Raw genomic sequence first — 15,940 nt, 5'->3', positions numbered from 1 at the left:
ACTCCTGATTTGACATGGGGGGGGGTAGTATTTAATTTAATGTGTAAGTGACTCTGACTCCCTTCTCAGACAATGAGAGGGTGTTGTTATTATGATTATTTGTTTCTAAGTTGATTTAATATGCATTTTTTAAATGCTGGAACATAGTGATATTATAGATCAAGTATTATACCAAAAGCCATGTATGTATATGGTCTTAATCCTTATTCTGCAAGCTCTTTTTTTTATGACTAGAAAAATTCCATTTCTCTAAATATGGGCATTTGTATTTTAAGTATTCTTCCTGCCTCCAGGTTTGTGGGCTTAGATAAACAAAAGCTGACTTTCTTTTTGAAATAGAACAATATAATGGAGAAAATTGAAATGTAATGAAATTTATGACCCAGATCTGATACAGAAACATGAGTGGGTGATAGGCTAAGCTAGTTAAGAATTTTTTCTTTAGTTTTGTTTTTTGCTTTTCCCCAAGAATTCTCTGGGGTTTGAAAGTCTATTTCATATTGGAAACTAGCTTATTACAGTGTTTTGACTTGATTTCCTATGACAAATATTGTTGGCAAAATAAATATGTATAGCTCTGAAGCCTGCAATGCCTATCTGTTCCTGTGTATCTGTAGAATATGTAGCTCTCCATGGCTGATTCTTTCACCAATTTGCCTTATGACATTTCTCCACATGAGAACATAATAAGCACTGAAATAGTGTCTTTACCAGGTCCTCCCAGCTTAAGAAATTTTGTGTACAATCCAGAAGCATCCACTGCATTATTCTCTAGTCCTGTTGTGTTTTCCTGTGTATCTGGCAGGGTAGGATTTATTGTTTTATGAGTGTTCTTGCTGAAGTAGACACGCTAAGTTTCTGAGCCCTTTGTCTTCCTTATGGTATCTTGATGTCCATATGATATTCCCATTTATTTTTTTTTCTACATGGTCCAGTAAATCATCTAATAAGTAGCTGTGAGATTTATATTCCAATCTTACAGTCAAATGGCTTCTGTTGAGTTTCAGACCTACTAAGGAACGTAAGTAGGTACATTTGGACAAGGAACTTTGTTTCTTCAAATAGATGATGCCTCCCAACATTGATTCCAGAATTGTTGAAATGATCACAGTAGAGGTTACCAGGAGCCCTGTGAAGCCCTCTCCACAAGTGTCAGTTGTGTCAGGGTTTTGGCAAGATATTCCCTAGATCATTTGCAGCTCCGATAGACTGTGTTTCTATCATTCTCTAATTTCAATTTTGACTTGAGAAGAAGTAGCCCTGTATCACATCAGGGAACTCGGAGGATGCAAGAAAATATCGATTTGGGGATCCTCTGAGGCCATCAGAGTAACAGCCAATAGGTTATGTCCTCAGCAAATTATCTCTTTGTCATTGTAACATCAAACTGGCTTATCAAGCAGCTGAAAAAAGACTTGTGGAGTGTGTTATTCCATATTTAGAGTAAAATACAGAAACATGACCTGCCATTGTAGCAGCTCAGTGTTTATTGATTAATACAACCCTCTCAGGGTCCAGTCAGACAGCATGATTGCCCAAAACAGGTTTCCAAGTAGTGTAGCACATTAAGTCTAACATTAGACTGCATCTATGGCAGAAACAGGATTATATCCAATTGTATCAGAGTATATTTATATCAACAAGAAGGTGCTGACATCTTGCCCATTAGATTTCCCTGTGGAGGGGGAGTCTATCCAATTAAGCAACAATTCAGTGTATTGTTCCCCAAATTCAGAAGGTCTAATTCTGTTCATGACAAGTGGTAATGGGAATTATTTAATAGCTGATGCTTATTGGGTGCTACTGTTTGTTAGGCACTATGTCAGGACTTACATGTGTTTTCTTACTTAAATTCCATAGTATCTATGAAATAGTGCTCATTTTCCTCATTTTATTTTTTTACTTTTTTAAGTTTATTTATTTATTTTGAGAGAGAGAGAGAGAAAGCATGAGCAGGGGAGGGACAGATAGAGAAGAAAGAGCGAGTATCCCGAGCAGGCTGCACACTGCCAGCATGGAGCCCGATGTGGGCTCAAACTCACAAACCATGAGATCATGACCTGAACCAAAGTCAGATGCTTAACCAATTGAGCCACCCAGGCACCCCATTTTCCTCATTTTAAAAAAGGACGATATGGAGTTTGGCTCTCAAGATTATACGGCTAGCGTGAAGCAGAGATTTGAACCCAAACAACAGGAGTCCAGAGAATTATCTCCTAATCAGGATCTGCTCCACTGAAGGGATAACTTTTCATATGTTTATTTCTTTGTTCAGAGCCAAAAATTTGCCTCATAGAAGTTCTTGCATCATTGTATCCCTACAGAGAAGGAATGTAAACACCACACAATGACTGCAGGGCCAACAACTGCCTTATTATTAGGTCAGACTATTTTTTCCGGTTTTATTGAGATATAATCAGCATATAACACTGTATAAGTTTAAGGTGTACAACTTAATGATTTGGTACATTGTGAAATGATCACCACAGTAAGTTTGGTTAACATGTACCACCTCACATAGTTATAATTTTTTTTCCTTGTGAGGAGACCTTTTAAGATCTACTTTAGATCCCCAGAATATCTTTATCCTGTAGCTGCAAGTTGTACCATTTGACTACATTCATCCAATTCCTCCCTGCCTCTGGCAACCACCAATCTGATCTGTTTCTGTAAGTTTGTTTATTTTTAGATTTTGTATATAAGTGATATCATACAGTATTGTTAGCATACAGTATGCTAACTTCAGTTAGCATAATGTCCAGCATGTTCTTAAGTTCATCAGGTTGTCACAAATGACAGGATTTCCTTCTTTTAAATGGCTGAATAGTATTCCATTGTGAGTGGGGGGGTTGAGGGGAAGTGGGTGTGTGGGTGTGTGTGGGGCGGAGTGTGGGTGTATAATATATATACTATATTTTCTTCATCCACACATTTGTCAATGGACACTGAGATTGTTTTCATGGCCTGTCTATTGTAAATAATGCTGCAATGAATATAGCGGTACAGATTCTCTCTTTAGGATAGTAATGATTTTTTGGATATGACACCTAAAGTACAAGCAACAGAGTAATAAATAAACAGTTGCACTATATCAAACTATAAAGGTTCTGCACAGAAAACAAAGTGAAAAGGCAAACTACAGAACGGGAGAAAATATTTGCAAAACACATGTATGATAAGGGGTTAATACCCAAAATATATAAATAACTCCTACAACTCAATAGTAAAACAACAAATAATCCAATTTTTAAAAATGGGCAAAGGACCTGAATAAACATTCAAATGGGCAATGAGTACATGAAGAGCTGTTCAACATCAGTGATAATTAGGGAAATATCAAATTAAAACCATAATAAGATATCATTCACATCTGTTAGAATGGCTATCATCAAAAAAAAAAAAGTCATAAGTTCTTGAAGGCTATGGAGAAAAGAGAACCCTTATGCACTGTTGGTGGGAAAATGCAAATTGGTTCAGCTACTATGGAAAACAGTATGCAGATTCCTCAAAAAATTAAAAGTAAAACTACCATAGGATCCAGTCATTCCACTTCTGGGTCTGTATCTGAAGGAAACAACAAAGTCACTATTATTTTGGACTTTAGCTCCTAGCCACAGCACAGAACTCTGAGGAACTAGGTTCAGCCTTGTGGTGTTTCCTTCAGTAAGTCTGGATAACTGCCCTGGTACTTCTACGAGTAAAGCAGAGTCCCTGATGCCGAGACAGATCTCATGCAGGAGTGATGAGATGCAGGCAGTCCTGGAGAACGAACAAACAAGAGAGAAGATTTACCCAACACTTCGCAGAAAAGCTGTCAGAAGTCACATACCTCAGGCTACTCGTCCAAGGAAGCTGCCCTTGGTTCTGGCAACTGCAAGGAAGAACCAAACCATCTATACGTGAAATAGATGGAAAGCTAGAGATGAAAAGAAGCCAGTTTAGGCTTACTCTAAAGCGAAAGAGTCCCAGTTAACTGCCAGCCAGGAAACTTTTTTTCCCCCATGTTATATTTTTCAAGGTAGAAGCCCTCCCAAAGAAGCCTTATTATGTCACTCATGCTAGCTGAGTTACCCCTTGAAGATGAGAGTTCTTGCAAGAAGGAGAGGGCACTGGGATCGAGGTGAGTGATGAGGATAAGAGGCTTCTGAGACAACAGAAAGTGTATAGAGAACAGAAGGGGGGGTGGTTCTAAAGGAACCTCACATCCTTGACCACTTTTTTCCAGTGTCCTTCCTACTGTTCGCATTCCCTTTCCTCGCTGCCTCTGAGAACACATACAGTGCCTTGGTGTGAATTTAAAAAAAAAAAGTGTGTACTCCCTCCAGATGACTTTAACCCAACCTCAGGTCCTGCCCTTGAGGAAGGGAGTGTGGGGCGGAAAATGGGTTGGAATTGAGTGCCCTCATTTGTTTGGCTGGGCAACTTCTGAAGGGCACAACCTGAAAAACCATAGGTAGTGGTTCTGCAAGGTATTGATAAATTAGTCTATACCCCGGTATGCAGCATTTAACCATGGCCCAAACTGAATTCAAGAACAAATTGGAATTCTGGGTCCTATGAAATGAAGACAAACAAGAAAGATCTATGTTTATACCACACAGTTTTCTTTAACATTATTGAAACTAATATGGTTGGTGGGAGGGGGGTTGTTAGAACTTTCCTTGATCTTTACATGTTTCCTGTAACTAAATAAAAATCCTGTGTTGTTGTTGTTGTTGTTGTTGTTGTTGTTTTTAATTAAAATGCATTTCTTTCATTCTTTCAGAAGGCACTAATAACAGTGCTGGGATAAACTAAGATAGTACGTAAATCTTAATTCCCTCCACGTATCATAGTATGACGGTAGGACAGGAAGGAAGGATGGCCTATTTGGCTCCTCTGACACCTCCCTCCTGCCCATTCTTCTGGCATTTAAAGAAACAGAATTAGAGACAAAGCTCCAGTACCTAGTTCTAATCTCAAACTCTATTCCCAGCCCTAATGGGTCCTCAATCTCAAACTCCGTGACTCCTAGTATCTCCAAATCATAAAGTTACATTTTTGTTGAGAAGCAACTTGTAGTAGAAAATCACAGAATGAGGACCAGAAAAGCAGGGGCCACATATTAGCTGTTTAACTTGGCGTAAGAAATTTTGTTTCTCGAAGACTCCACTTTCTCATCTGTAAAACGTGAAAAATAAAACCTCCTTTTCGCTAGTGGTTAGGAAATTAAAGGAAATGCTGTATGTAGAAATTATTTTGAACTAGAAACTCTATAGACATGAAAGCATTTATCATTATTATCACAGATCTTAATATAAAAACCTCTCTATGTTTAAGAGTCCTTAAGTATAAAGCGGTGTTAGAATTCCCTTCTTCAGCTGAATTCACAGGGACTTTTCCAGAGGTTACAATGACAGAATAGGTATAAAAGGACATTGAACAGAGATACAGTGCTTCAAGTTTGTATTATTACTTTTCCTTCTTATGTGATTTCCCTCTTATGTGATTACTTTAAAAAAAAAGGTCGACATTAAATTTTTATTTAAACTTAACCTTGCTTTATGAGCTTTCTTGCACTTATTTTGAAATTGTATCTTTTATTTGTCCTGGGCTATCATTAATCTCAGCCACTGCTAAGTCTACGCAGGTTAAATAGAGAACATTACACTTTGTATCTTTGCCGACTTCCTAGTATTAGTAAATGTGACCTTGTGCTTCAGCTCATTTTAGTTCTGATTGAGTAAAAGAGAGCTTATTCACTCACTGCCTTTGTCCTGGTTCTGTGTTTAATATTACAATGTCTGATTATAGCTATTCATCAGCGGTAGCTAGAGACAATAATGTGATTGGCTAACTCCTTCCCTAATCTTACTCTTAAATGTTGCCCCCCATACACACACCCCATTTTTCTCTTGACCCTGAGGCAGAGTCAATTGCTGTTTTATCCACATTACTATAGGACCTTGTACTTACCTGAATTACATTTCTTCACACATTATACTGGAACTATTTATTTACTTAATTCTCCCACTACACTCTAACCTTCTTCATTTTAATCATGACCGTGTCCCAGCACATAGAATCATGAATGCTGGCTCATAACAAAAATAGCAACTACAACGTTTATTCATCTCTCCCGATTCCAAGTTCTAGCTGTTTTTGCACTTTGTGAAAGAATATGTTTAATGGTAAAATCATGAACCCTATGCATACATAAATGAACATATTAAAGATTTTACTTAACTCATAATTAAGGTACCAGATAGATGTAACTCATTCAAAGAAGAAGTTAAAGATGCACAAATTCATATAAAGAAATGGTGAAATGAAATTACAAATAGAAACTGCTTTTTTCCTGTCCCCGCCCCCCCGCCCGGGCCATGGACAGGAAGGGACGTCAACCGAACCTCCATCTGACAGAATGTATTTGTTGTCTTTAGATAAAAAATATTTGACATCGTTGTAAAATAACTCTTATAGATCAGAATCAGATAATCTGGAAAAACAGACTCTAAAAAATGAATAGTTTTTCAGTTTTCTAAAGCACAGAATTTTCCCTATAACTCTTAATCCTCACAAAATAGGCAATATTCACTAAATTTAACCAAAGCACTAAACTTCACCATTAATTCCGTAGAAGACACCTTTTTCCTGTTCTACCTCCCACTCCCCATTAAAAAAATTTTTTTTGATGTTTATTTATTTTTTAATTTTTGACAGAGAGAGATAGAGCGCAAGCAGGAGAGGGGTAGAGAAAGAGGGAGACAGAATCTGAAGCTGGCTTCAGGCTCTGAGCTGTCAGCACAGAGCCCAATGCAAGGTTTGAACCCACAAAATGTGGGTTCATGACCTGAGCTGAAGTCTGACGCTTAACTGACTGAGCCATCCAGGTGCCCCTTTAAATTTTTCTTAAATGTTTATTTATTTCTGAGAGAAAGCGTGAGTGGGAGAGGGACAGAGAGAGAGGGAAACACCACTCCCCATTTTATTTCATATCTAACCATTAAATATTCTGTATTGACCTCAGTAGATAATGGGCTTCCTACCTGTTAATCTCAAACTCTGGAAATGTATAAAATGATGGAACATAATATGGGAGATTATGCAGAACAGGCAGAAAAAAGGAAAAGAAGAAATCACTATGGGCTGAAAGTTGCTGATAATGGCAAGCTATCTATTTCCAGTGCAGATTAGAATCTCCTTATGCCAATTGTGGACTCTATCTCCAGAGTCATCTTCTCCACCAAGCGTCATGTTTCCCAAGTCATTTTTATTGTCCACATCCCTTCCCTCTTTCCTATTAGAGATACCTTTTGCTGTCTGACAGATAACTTGCTTCATTTATAGCATGAATCTTGGCCTTCCGTGTCCCTTTCCACATCACATACGGTCTTTCTCCAGCTGTGGTTAAGAAGGTGGGAGTTTTCCCCAGGGTACCCCTTTGTACTTTCCTTAGATATGCCTTTGGGTTCCACCAGTCACCTGCTTATGGATGGAAACAAAAATTGTGACAGTTAAATTGCTCCCCAGCAAGTTTTCTTTGTGTTCAGCCAATCAGGGTGTCAGAAACTTGCTGAATGGAATGGCTTTGGCTTTGATGCTACCAGCATGAATAAAGGAAACAGCAAGGGAAACGATGTGAAAATCTTGTTTCTCCTGTATTTTTTAAGGAAACTATTTTTAGTTTGTCAACCGAGAAAATGTATTCCTTTGCAAAGAATCTTATAGCCTGTTGACACTAGATAAAGAAATTGAAAAGGGGGCCACTTAGCAGGAATCAAAGAAAGAAACTGCCTAAATACATCTGCACCTCCCCCAGATATTTTTAAATCCAAATTACCTCTCAGCACTTAGCTCTCTGGTTATTTTGCTCCTCTGGAGGTTAGAGTGGAGAAAGGTAAAGGAAAAGTGAATCAGACAACTCCCTCAAGGATTAAAAGAGCTGCGTGACAAATATTTAAAGTTTTCATTAAACTTAACAACTACTTTTATTTTGAGAATGCTACGACAATGAAACCCATGACAGAATTGAAAATATCATACAAATACTGCTAAGCAAGGATTAGAAATATTGGCAGACTATTTATTTATTTATTTATTTATCATTTGTATTTTCTTGACTTCTTTTCATATATTATCAATATACTAATTCAGTAAGAACTCTGCCATTTTCAAACTCATAATCTAAGAAAAATCGATCACTTGGAAAAGATTGTTTTAAGTGTGGCTTATTTTTAATCGTTCATGGTACATTTGGGAAGATAGGCTAGAAACTTTCTTTATTGTTTTATGAACAGGAAAGAATTTGTACTTTTTTTTCCAATCAATTATGGCAGGTTTCCCAGACAAAGTTGAATTTGAGGTGAGGGTTGAAGAATATAGCTTGCCAAGATGCTCAGATAGCTTATGTTTTCCGGACTCACAAACTATTAAAATGATAGGAGCAGCTAGGTTTCATTCAGCTGAAGTGCATATTGTTCAGAAGTCAGTCAAGTGCATGGTCACTGATTAACTTTTGCTGCTGATATTTCTACTCATGGTTCATTTTGTTTCTAGTTGACCCACTGGCAAGACTTTTTCCTCCTCAGGCAACTCTGTAGATTCTATCTGGCTGGTCTTTGTCTTTTAATACCCATCATTATAAATTAATTCAAGAGCATGATGGATTCAAGCCATGCTCTCAGTTTAAAGATGGGTTTGTTAAGCTTCTTGTACATCAAAATCAATTTTATTTCCACAAGGTATTCATAACAACTCAGTTATATAGATTTGAGAAGGATAAAATAATATTTTTTTACTTTAATATCTCAATATATACCACAGAACCATTTATTCTGCTTATGGTCTTTTATGAAGAAGGCTATTACTAATATATGTTCAAATCAAATTATTGGTAGAAAATATAAACACTAGAAACAAATTCTAAATTAAATAGCGAAAGATCCTACCTGGATTACCATACCAAAGGTGATTAGGGACGATCTGCTTCCAAAATATGATATGAACTATTGGTTTCCCAACCAAAATTCACTCTCATTCACTTTCTATTGAAAGTTGTCCGGAGCTACTGCAATAATTATACTATTGATATTATAAAGTACATCATTATAAATTGATGCTCTGTTTTGCCTAATCCTTCTAATTATTAATTTTATCAGACTACTTGTTCTACATGCTTAACTTCAGACAGAAAATTGTAGCCTCATATTTGAGAAAAGATTCCTCTCATTACAAATACTGCAAATCAATTATTAAAGAAGTTCTCATTTTGAATTTTATGCAGACTATTCAAAATGCAGATGCCAATGTAAACACAAGATCAGAATTTTCAATTAGTTGTTTATACTTCCTTCTTTGAGAAAGCGTGTAGCAGGGTATCTTTGGAGGACTGACATCTAAATAGTTTATTTCCTGCTGCAGAATAAATTGGATGTTGATGCAACCATATTATAGGAACAACAACCGGGGAACGTTGCCTATAGGGAATCAGGATGGTATAGAATAAAAATGAAAAGCCCCAAATTGCTGCAGTGCATCCTAGAGTGCAATCTGCCACTCAGTTATTGTGCATCTCTATTTGAATTGAATTAGTTTTGTGCAAAATAATGGATTTCACAATTAAAGCATTTCACTACATGCTGGGCTGAGCAAACGGTTGTCTTTAAGGAGCATTTACTTAACTGTTTTAGTATTTCATTTTTGTAAAAATAAGTAAATAAAAAAATCACACAGAAAGAAATTCAGTCTTGACAAAATCACTGGCCATCATAGCTCCTGGTATTTTAAGAAGCCGTTCAGATGTGGAATAATGATATTAATAAGATCATAGAAAGCTATTCATGCATGAAATGAGGAGAACATTGCATTCGTCATTTCACAATCAGTGATGCCCAATAATAAACACAACTTGAATGAATGAAATTACATAGGATACCTAATTTTGAACTATGGCATTTATTCATATTATGTTATTACAAAAGAATACAAAAATCAGCTTAATTTTATCACCCAGTGAAAAACACAGCACTCCTATATCTATGCATATGCACATGTTAGATTTATTTTAGTGGAGGCACAATAACTTCTGATCTACATTTCTCATTTGACCACATATATAGAAGTTTTTAAATGACATTAAAAATGTTAGTTTTTAAATGACATTAAAAATATTTTCTATAATAATTTTCATATCTGCATAGGATTATAATGCAGCAATTAATGGAGTATGTTATTTATCTGAATAATGTATTTAAGTGAATTAACTGGGATTCTTTTTCAAAAACAATAATCTAGTGGTACCAATGCATCTTTTTTTCTTTTTTTGCAATATATCTATAGCCAGGACTGAACATTAAATCAAATAAATATGAATACCTCATGAACTTTGGAGATATTTTAACTCAAATATAGAAGTTTATTTGGGAATTAATTTCAAAAGTAATTATTTACATTTTCTTTCACAATAAAATAAAGGAAATACAAGTAGCAGCTCTGTTTAAAATTCATTTTGTTAGCGCTCTAGATCTGCATTTTCCCTAATGAATAATTTAGATATTACTAAGCACTTTTGTTATGAGCCCTCCATAGTGTAAGCTCATACACATCCTCTCTCATTCTCAAATGCTCATAATTGAACATTTCAGTTAAAATACAAACACACGCACACACACGCACAGTCACCTTGGATTTCTTTTAAAAATACTATTGTGTTCTCTTTCCTCATATCTTTGAACATGTGTTTGCTGTGCCAGAAATGTCATCTTCCAAACTGAGCCTTATTCTGGAAGCATGTGACATCACAGATCTAGTTTAAGGAGCATTCTGACTGCCTTCCACACACCTCTATGACTCTCTAGTGTAATTTCTTTTTGTCTCTTTTCTCTAACAGACCATGATCTGCCAAAGACAGGGACCTTGTCCATTTTGTCTACTGTATATTTTTCCTCCAGGGTCTGAATTAGTGTCAAGTGCAATTAAATATTTGTAAAATAATATGTGGTCCCTGAAGAAAAAAAAACAGAATATATAGGTTAACAGGAAGAAATCCTATCTGTCATATTTTATAGCTATTTTCAGAGAAAAGTTTAAATGATTTACTTTAAAATATGACTAATTTTTTCCTTTTATTTTGTTCAATAATTTGTTAAATCCCTTCTTGAGGCATCCTTCTCCTTGCAGGTTTATTTCATTGTCTTTTTAAATTTGTTTTAGTTTCTTGAAGCAAATGTTTGATTCACTTACTTACATTTTTTTTAAGAGTAAAAAAAGTAAGGCTTTACATTTTTATCCAAATGAAAATAATGCAATTTATTTATTATTTCTATGTTGCCGGGATTTGAATTGTTCCTAATGGTAATTAACACTGGTCATTTGTAAATAGTGTTTCTCAGACCATGCTTATACATATAACTTTCTGTGCCGAAGCATGCATTTCTCATTATATATATATATATATATATATATATATATATACATACATACATATACGTATATATGTATATATACGTATATGTATGTATGTATATATATGTATATGTATATGTATGTATGTATATATATGTATGCATATGTATGTATATATATGTGTATGTATATATATGTATATGTATGTATATATATATATGTATATATATTATATATGTGTATATATGTGTATATATATATTATATATATGTATATACATATATATAATGAGAAAGAATAAAGGCTTAAAGGTATTTTATTTTTTATTTTATTTTTAAAAATTTTTTTTAATGTTTATTTATTTTTGAGACAGAGACAGAGCATGAACGGGGTTGGGTCAGAGAGAGAGGGAGACACAGAATCTGAAGCAGGCTCCAGGCTCTGAGCTGTCAGCACAGAGCCGGACGCGGGGCTCGAACTCACGGACCGTGAGATCATGACCTGAGCCAAAGTTGGACGCTTAACCGACTGAGCCACCCAGGCGCCCCTTAAAGGTATTTTAAAGGAATCTATAATCTTTAAAGCCTTCAGCAGTTGCTATATGTTTGCTGTAACCTTAATTCTAAGACACTTTCCCCTCACAGTTTAAACTGTTTCTCCCGCAATAATGTAAAGTTTTTGAAAACAGTAAGTAATTTAAAATCAATGTAATGTAGTTGTGTTTATTATATTGTTATTTTTTTCTTCCAAACAGTTATAATTAACTCAAATTTAAGGTAGATTTGGCATTGGTGAAATTTAAGAATTCTGAAAATATGTTATGCCTAATAAATAAAACATATTGATTCCAAGATTAAACTCCCTATATCCTTATTTATTATTCCGTCCACATTGTCTGTCAACAACTGAAAGAAAATTGCTTAATTCCTCTTTGGATTTTTGAGGGTTTCTTCCCCTAAAATATTTTTGGTTTTATATACTACTTTAATGGATTATTCTGTGTAAAGATCACATCTTTGGGAATTTTAATTTAACTTAATTTCAAGTTTTATCTTTTCTTTTCCTTTTTTTTTTTTTTTTGTTTTTAGTTGTTCCTTTGCTTTGATCTATTTTGCCTGGAATTAACATTTTTTTTCTTTCAATTTGTCTTCCAGAATGTAATTACGTACGTGTATGAAATGATGATGAGAAATTTATCATTTTACCTAGACCACATATATTTTATATTATATATAACCAGCTTTTATTGAAATGATGTGGATTTTGTCAAAGACAAGTTCCACAGAACACAGTTAAATAGGCAAGAAAGATTTCCTCTGAGACCATTGCAATAAGGGAGAGAGATTGAACTGAACTGACTGAAACAAAGGGCTGGGCAGTTTTTAGACCCTCAGGTTAGCTAGTGAAGAGTTACTGGAGGACTCTGGGGAGGTGAGTTTCATCAATATGATTAGGCCACATGGGTTTGCTGATTTCCTACCTACTTAAATTAGGCTCCTACCATCCTACAGAGAGGGACAGAGGGGGGCTTTCTCTGTTTCAATGATTACATTTCAAAGGCCTTTGAGAAGGTTATTCTTGGGTTTTAGACTGGCAAAAGGCTGGGAGAAGACTTACATCTCCCAGGTCAGAGAAGAATTTACAGTTTCAAGTTTTCTAAAGTAAATGCTCTATGTAAAGGGAAGTCAGAGGCCTATGGTCATAAAGAAACTTGTCTAAAGTTTGGTCCAATGGAGGGCAATGCAAAGGCTGTCTTGGTCAGTTTTATAGCTAGTTTATTATTTCTTTCACATATTTGTCTCCTTCAGTGATTCTCTAGCATTATTTTGGTGTTTACTATCAACATTTATTTAGACATTTCCAAGTTTCCAGTTGTCTTTGCCCACAACTACTTCTTTCCTTTTAGGTAATTTCCTCTAAAATTTTGCATTGGTCTCAAACTTGGCCTCTAAGTTTCGATGTTTTTTTCTTTCTTCTCTTTCTTTGAGGAGATGAGGGAAATCCTGGACTGTAACTTCCCTCAAAATCACCTGGGTGGGTTTTCCTTAGATCCTTCACTGTTCATATGGAGAGCATTAGAGTCCTTCCCAATATTAGGTAATGTTAATAAGAATGTTAATGTTAATGAAAACAGACCCAGAATTCAAAAGCTTACAGCATTGGAGACAAAGGTAGAAATTAGTCCTGGGGGTCTGTCAAGAGAAAAATCCTCTCTGTGCTGGTTTGGGCTCACCTCTGCGTTGGTCATGAAGTGTATTGAAGTGTATTCAAGGTCAGCCTTAAACTGAACTGTTTTTCAGTTCACCTGGCAATGATTTGAGGGACAGCACACAACCTTCCTGATGCTTCAGGTTCTAGCCAAAGCCATTTGAAGTAATAGTGCTGGGCCTCAGATCTCCCACAAGTCACTTAAGAATGCTGTGAAAGCATAGCAGTTAAAGGGATTCCACAGTGGAGCCATTGCTGTGGCCCCACCTCACCTCCATTCGTCATTCTTACAAACAATGTCACTTTAGTGGGATTTTGCCTGAATTTCATCTAAATCAGATGGAGTAGTTCTAAGTCAGCCATTGTTTTCTTTCCTCTGTCTGGCTCCTGCTGCATTAAATCCCACACAGATCCTCTAAGGTTATGGCAAATGGATGGTACTTTATACTGTTTCCAAATTGCTGATACTGCAGTTCCAACCCCCATGCAGTCATGTACACACACACACACACACACCCCATCATTTTTGTCCCTTGCTCATTTCTTGAGTCAAATGAGATGAGATGAGGGTTAGGAATCTATAATCACATCACTGTATTTTCCACAATTCTTTGTCACTGGTTTTTTGTTGTTGTTGTTGGTGGTGGTTTTGTTTTGTTTTTCGGGATTGAAACTGGTTGGAAACTAACCTGAAAGAAGGGGAGATACTAAGGAGCTAGGAATAACATTGTTCACCAGAAATCTAAAAGCTGCAGGAGCCTGCATTTGACACAGTCAAATTTTTCTTTTGATCTCTTCTAACTATTGTATAAACGAAAAGCATTTGCCAGCATTCTATTTTTGAGGATAAGAGATGAGACTAACTTGGACTCTTGGAATGTGTAGCACAGTGTGAGTACTTCGTTGACCTAGAAAAGCTCTCCAAAGGAACCGAGAAACAATTAGAAATTTAAATGCATGAAAATGGAGACATATTTTATGTTATGTCAAATGTTTCAATTGTACTACTGGGGGGTAAAGACCTTCTATGACTTTGTTGGTGGATTTTTTTTTTAATGCTTAATGTATAAAAGGAGATGTTCTTAACATAGCTTACTTTTAATCAGAGGATCTCAACGTATTTTACAGGTAGCTATTCATCCTTTAAAAAAAATGATTCTTAAACCAGGAAATAAATAGTCCTTTTCATCTCCAAACAAAAGAATTAACAAATAGAAAACATATTCAGCCTCAACTGTATGCCAGATATAGTGTTAAATGCCTGCAGGCTACACAGATACAAGACAGAATCTCTACCCTCTGGAAACTTTATACATAAAGTAGTTCCCTGGTGGTCTCCTGATACAATTATTGGAAAGTGACAACCACCACATGGTCAATACAGATAATGGGGAAGGGAAAAGGTTCCCTGAAGAAGCTGGTATTATATCAATTTTGAAGGGCAATTTATGGAGTTGGAGAAAAAATAACAAACATAGTTCATTCCACATATATTCCTAACCCTTGAAAACACAGCACCATTTATGGAAATATGTCCGTTTTTCTTGTAAGCCCCTTTGGGCTTGGTAACTCTCGTCAATTGCTTTTCACCCTGATTATCTATATCTGGTGACTCTTCATTTCCCACTCTAAAAGTCCGGTTGGGCATCAGAATCACCTGAAGGGCTATTCAAATATAAGTGCCTGGGCCCCAAACTGAAAGGTTTGATTCAGTAGGTCTTTGGTGGAGTGTGATCATTTGCAAGTTATGCTGCAAGTTATACCAGGTCATGCTGCTGCCACTGGTCTGGAAGATCACTTCCCTGGGTTCTAAAACTACTATTATTTTTTTCTTTTCTTCATTTTTTACCTTTCTTTTCTTTTATATTTATTTATTTATTTATTTATTTATTTAGAGACAGAAAGCACAAGTTGCGGAGGGGCAGACAGAGAGGGTAAGAGAGAGAATCCCAAGCTGGCTCCATACTGCCAGTGCAGAACCCAACAAGGGGCTAGAACACATGAACTACGAGATCATGACCTGAGCAGAAGGGATGTTTAACCAACTGAGCCACCCAGGCACCCCTGTCATTTTTTATTTTAATGCTTTTTTTGATCTGGGCATGGTGGAAACACAGAGCTGCACCATTGTCATTCTGGTCAATGATACCTCTGAAACAATGGATCTGTTGTAAAGCAGTGCATCACAAACTTTAGTATGCATATGAATCATCCAGAGGCCTTGTTAAAATGCTGATTCAGATTCAGTGGGTCTGAGGTGAGACCTCAGATTTTGCATTTCTAACAGGCTCTTAGATGGTGTGTATTACACGAGGAGGAGCCAGGCGCTAAAGGACATTGGACACAG

General features: G+C 36.1%; 1 protein-coding gene across 1 annotated transcript in view; it reads left to right on the top strand.

The window, feature by feature from the left end:
* LRRTM4 (leucine rich repeat transmembrane neuronal 4) overlaps positions 1-15,940 on the top strand; it is a 699,335-nt gene that overhangs the window by 663,242 nt on the left and 20,153 nt on the right. The window lies entirely within an intron of this gene.

This window comes from Panthera tigris, chromosome A3, assembly GCF_018350195.1.
Source record: "Panthera tigris isolate Pti1 chromosome A3, P.tigris_Pti1_mat1.1, whole genome shotgun sequence".
Classification (NCBI taxonomy): domain Eukaryota; kingdom Metazoa; phylum Chordata; class Mammalia; order Carnivora; family Felidae; genus Panthera; species Panthera tigris.
The sequence above is the reverse complement of the archived record's forward strand: the minus strand, read 5'-3'. Positions and strand labels throughout refer to the sequence as shown.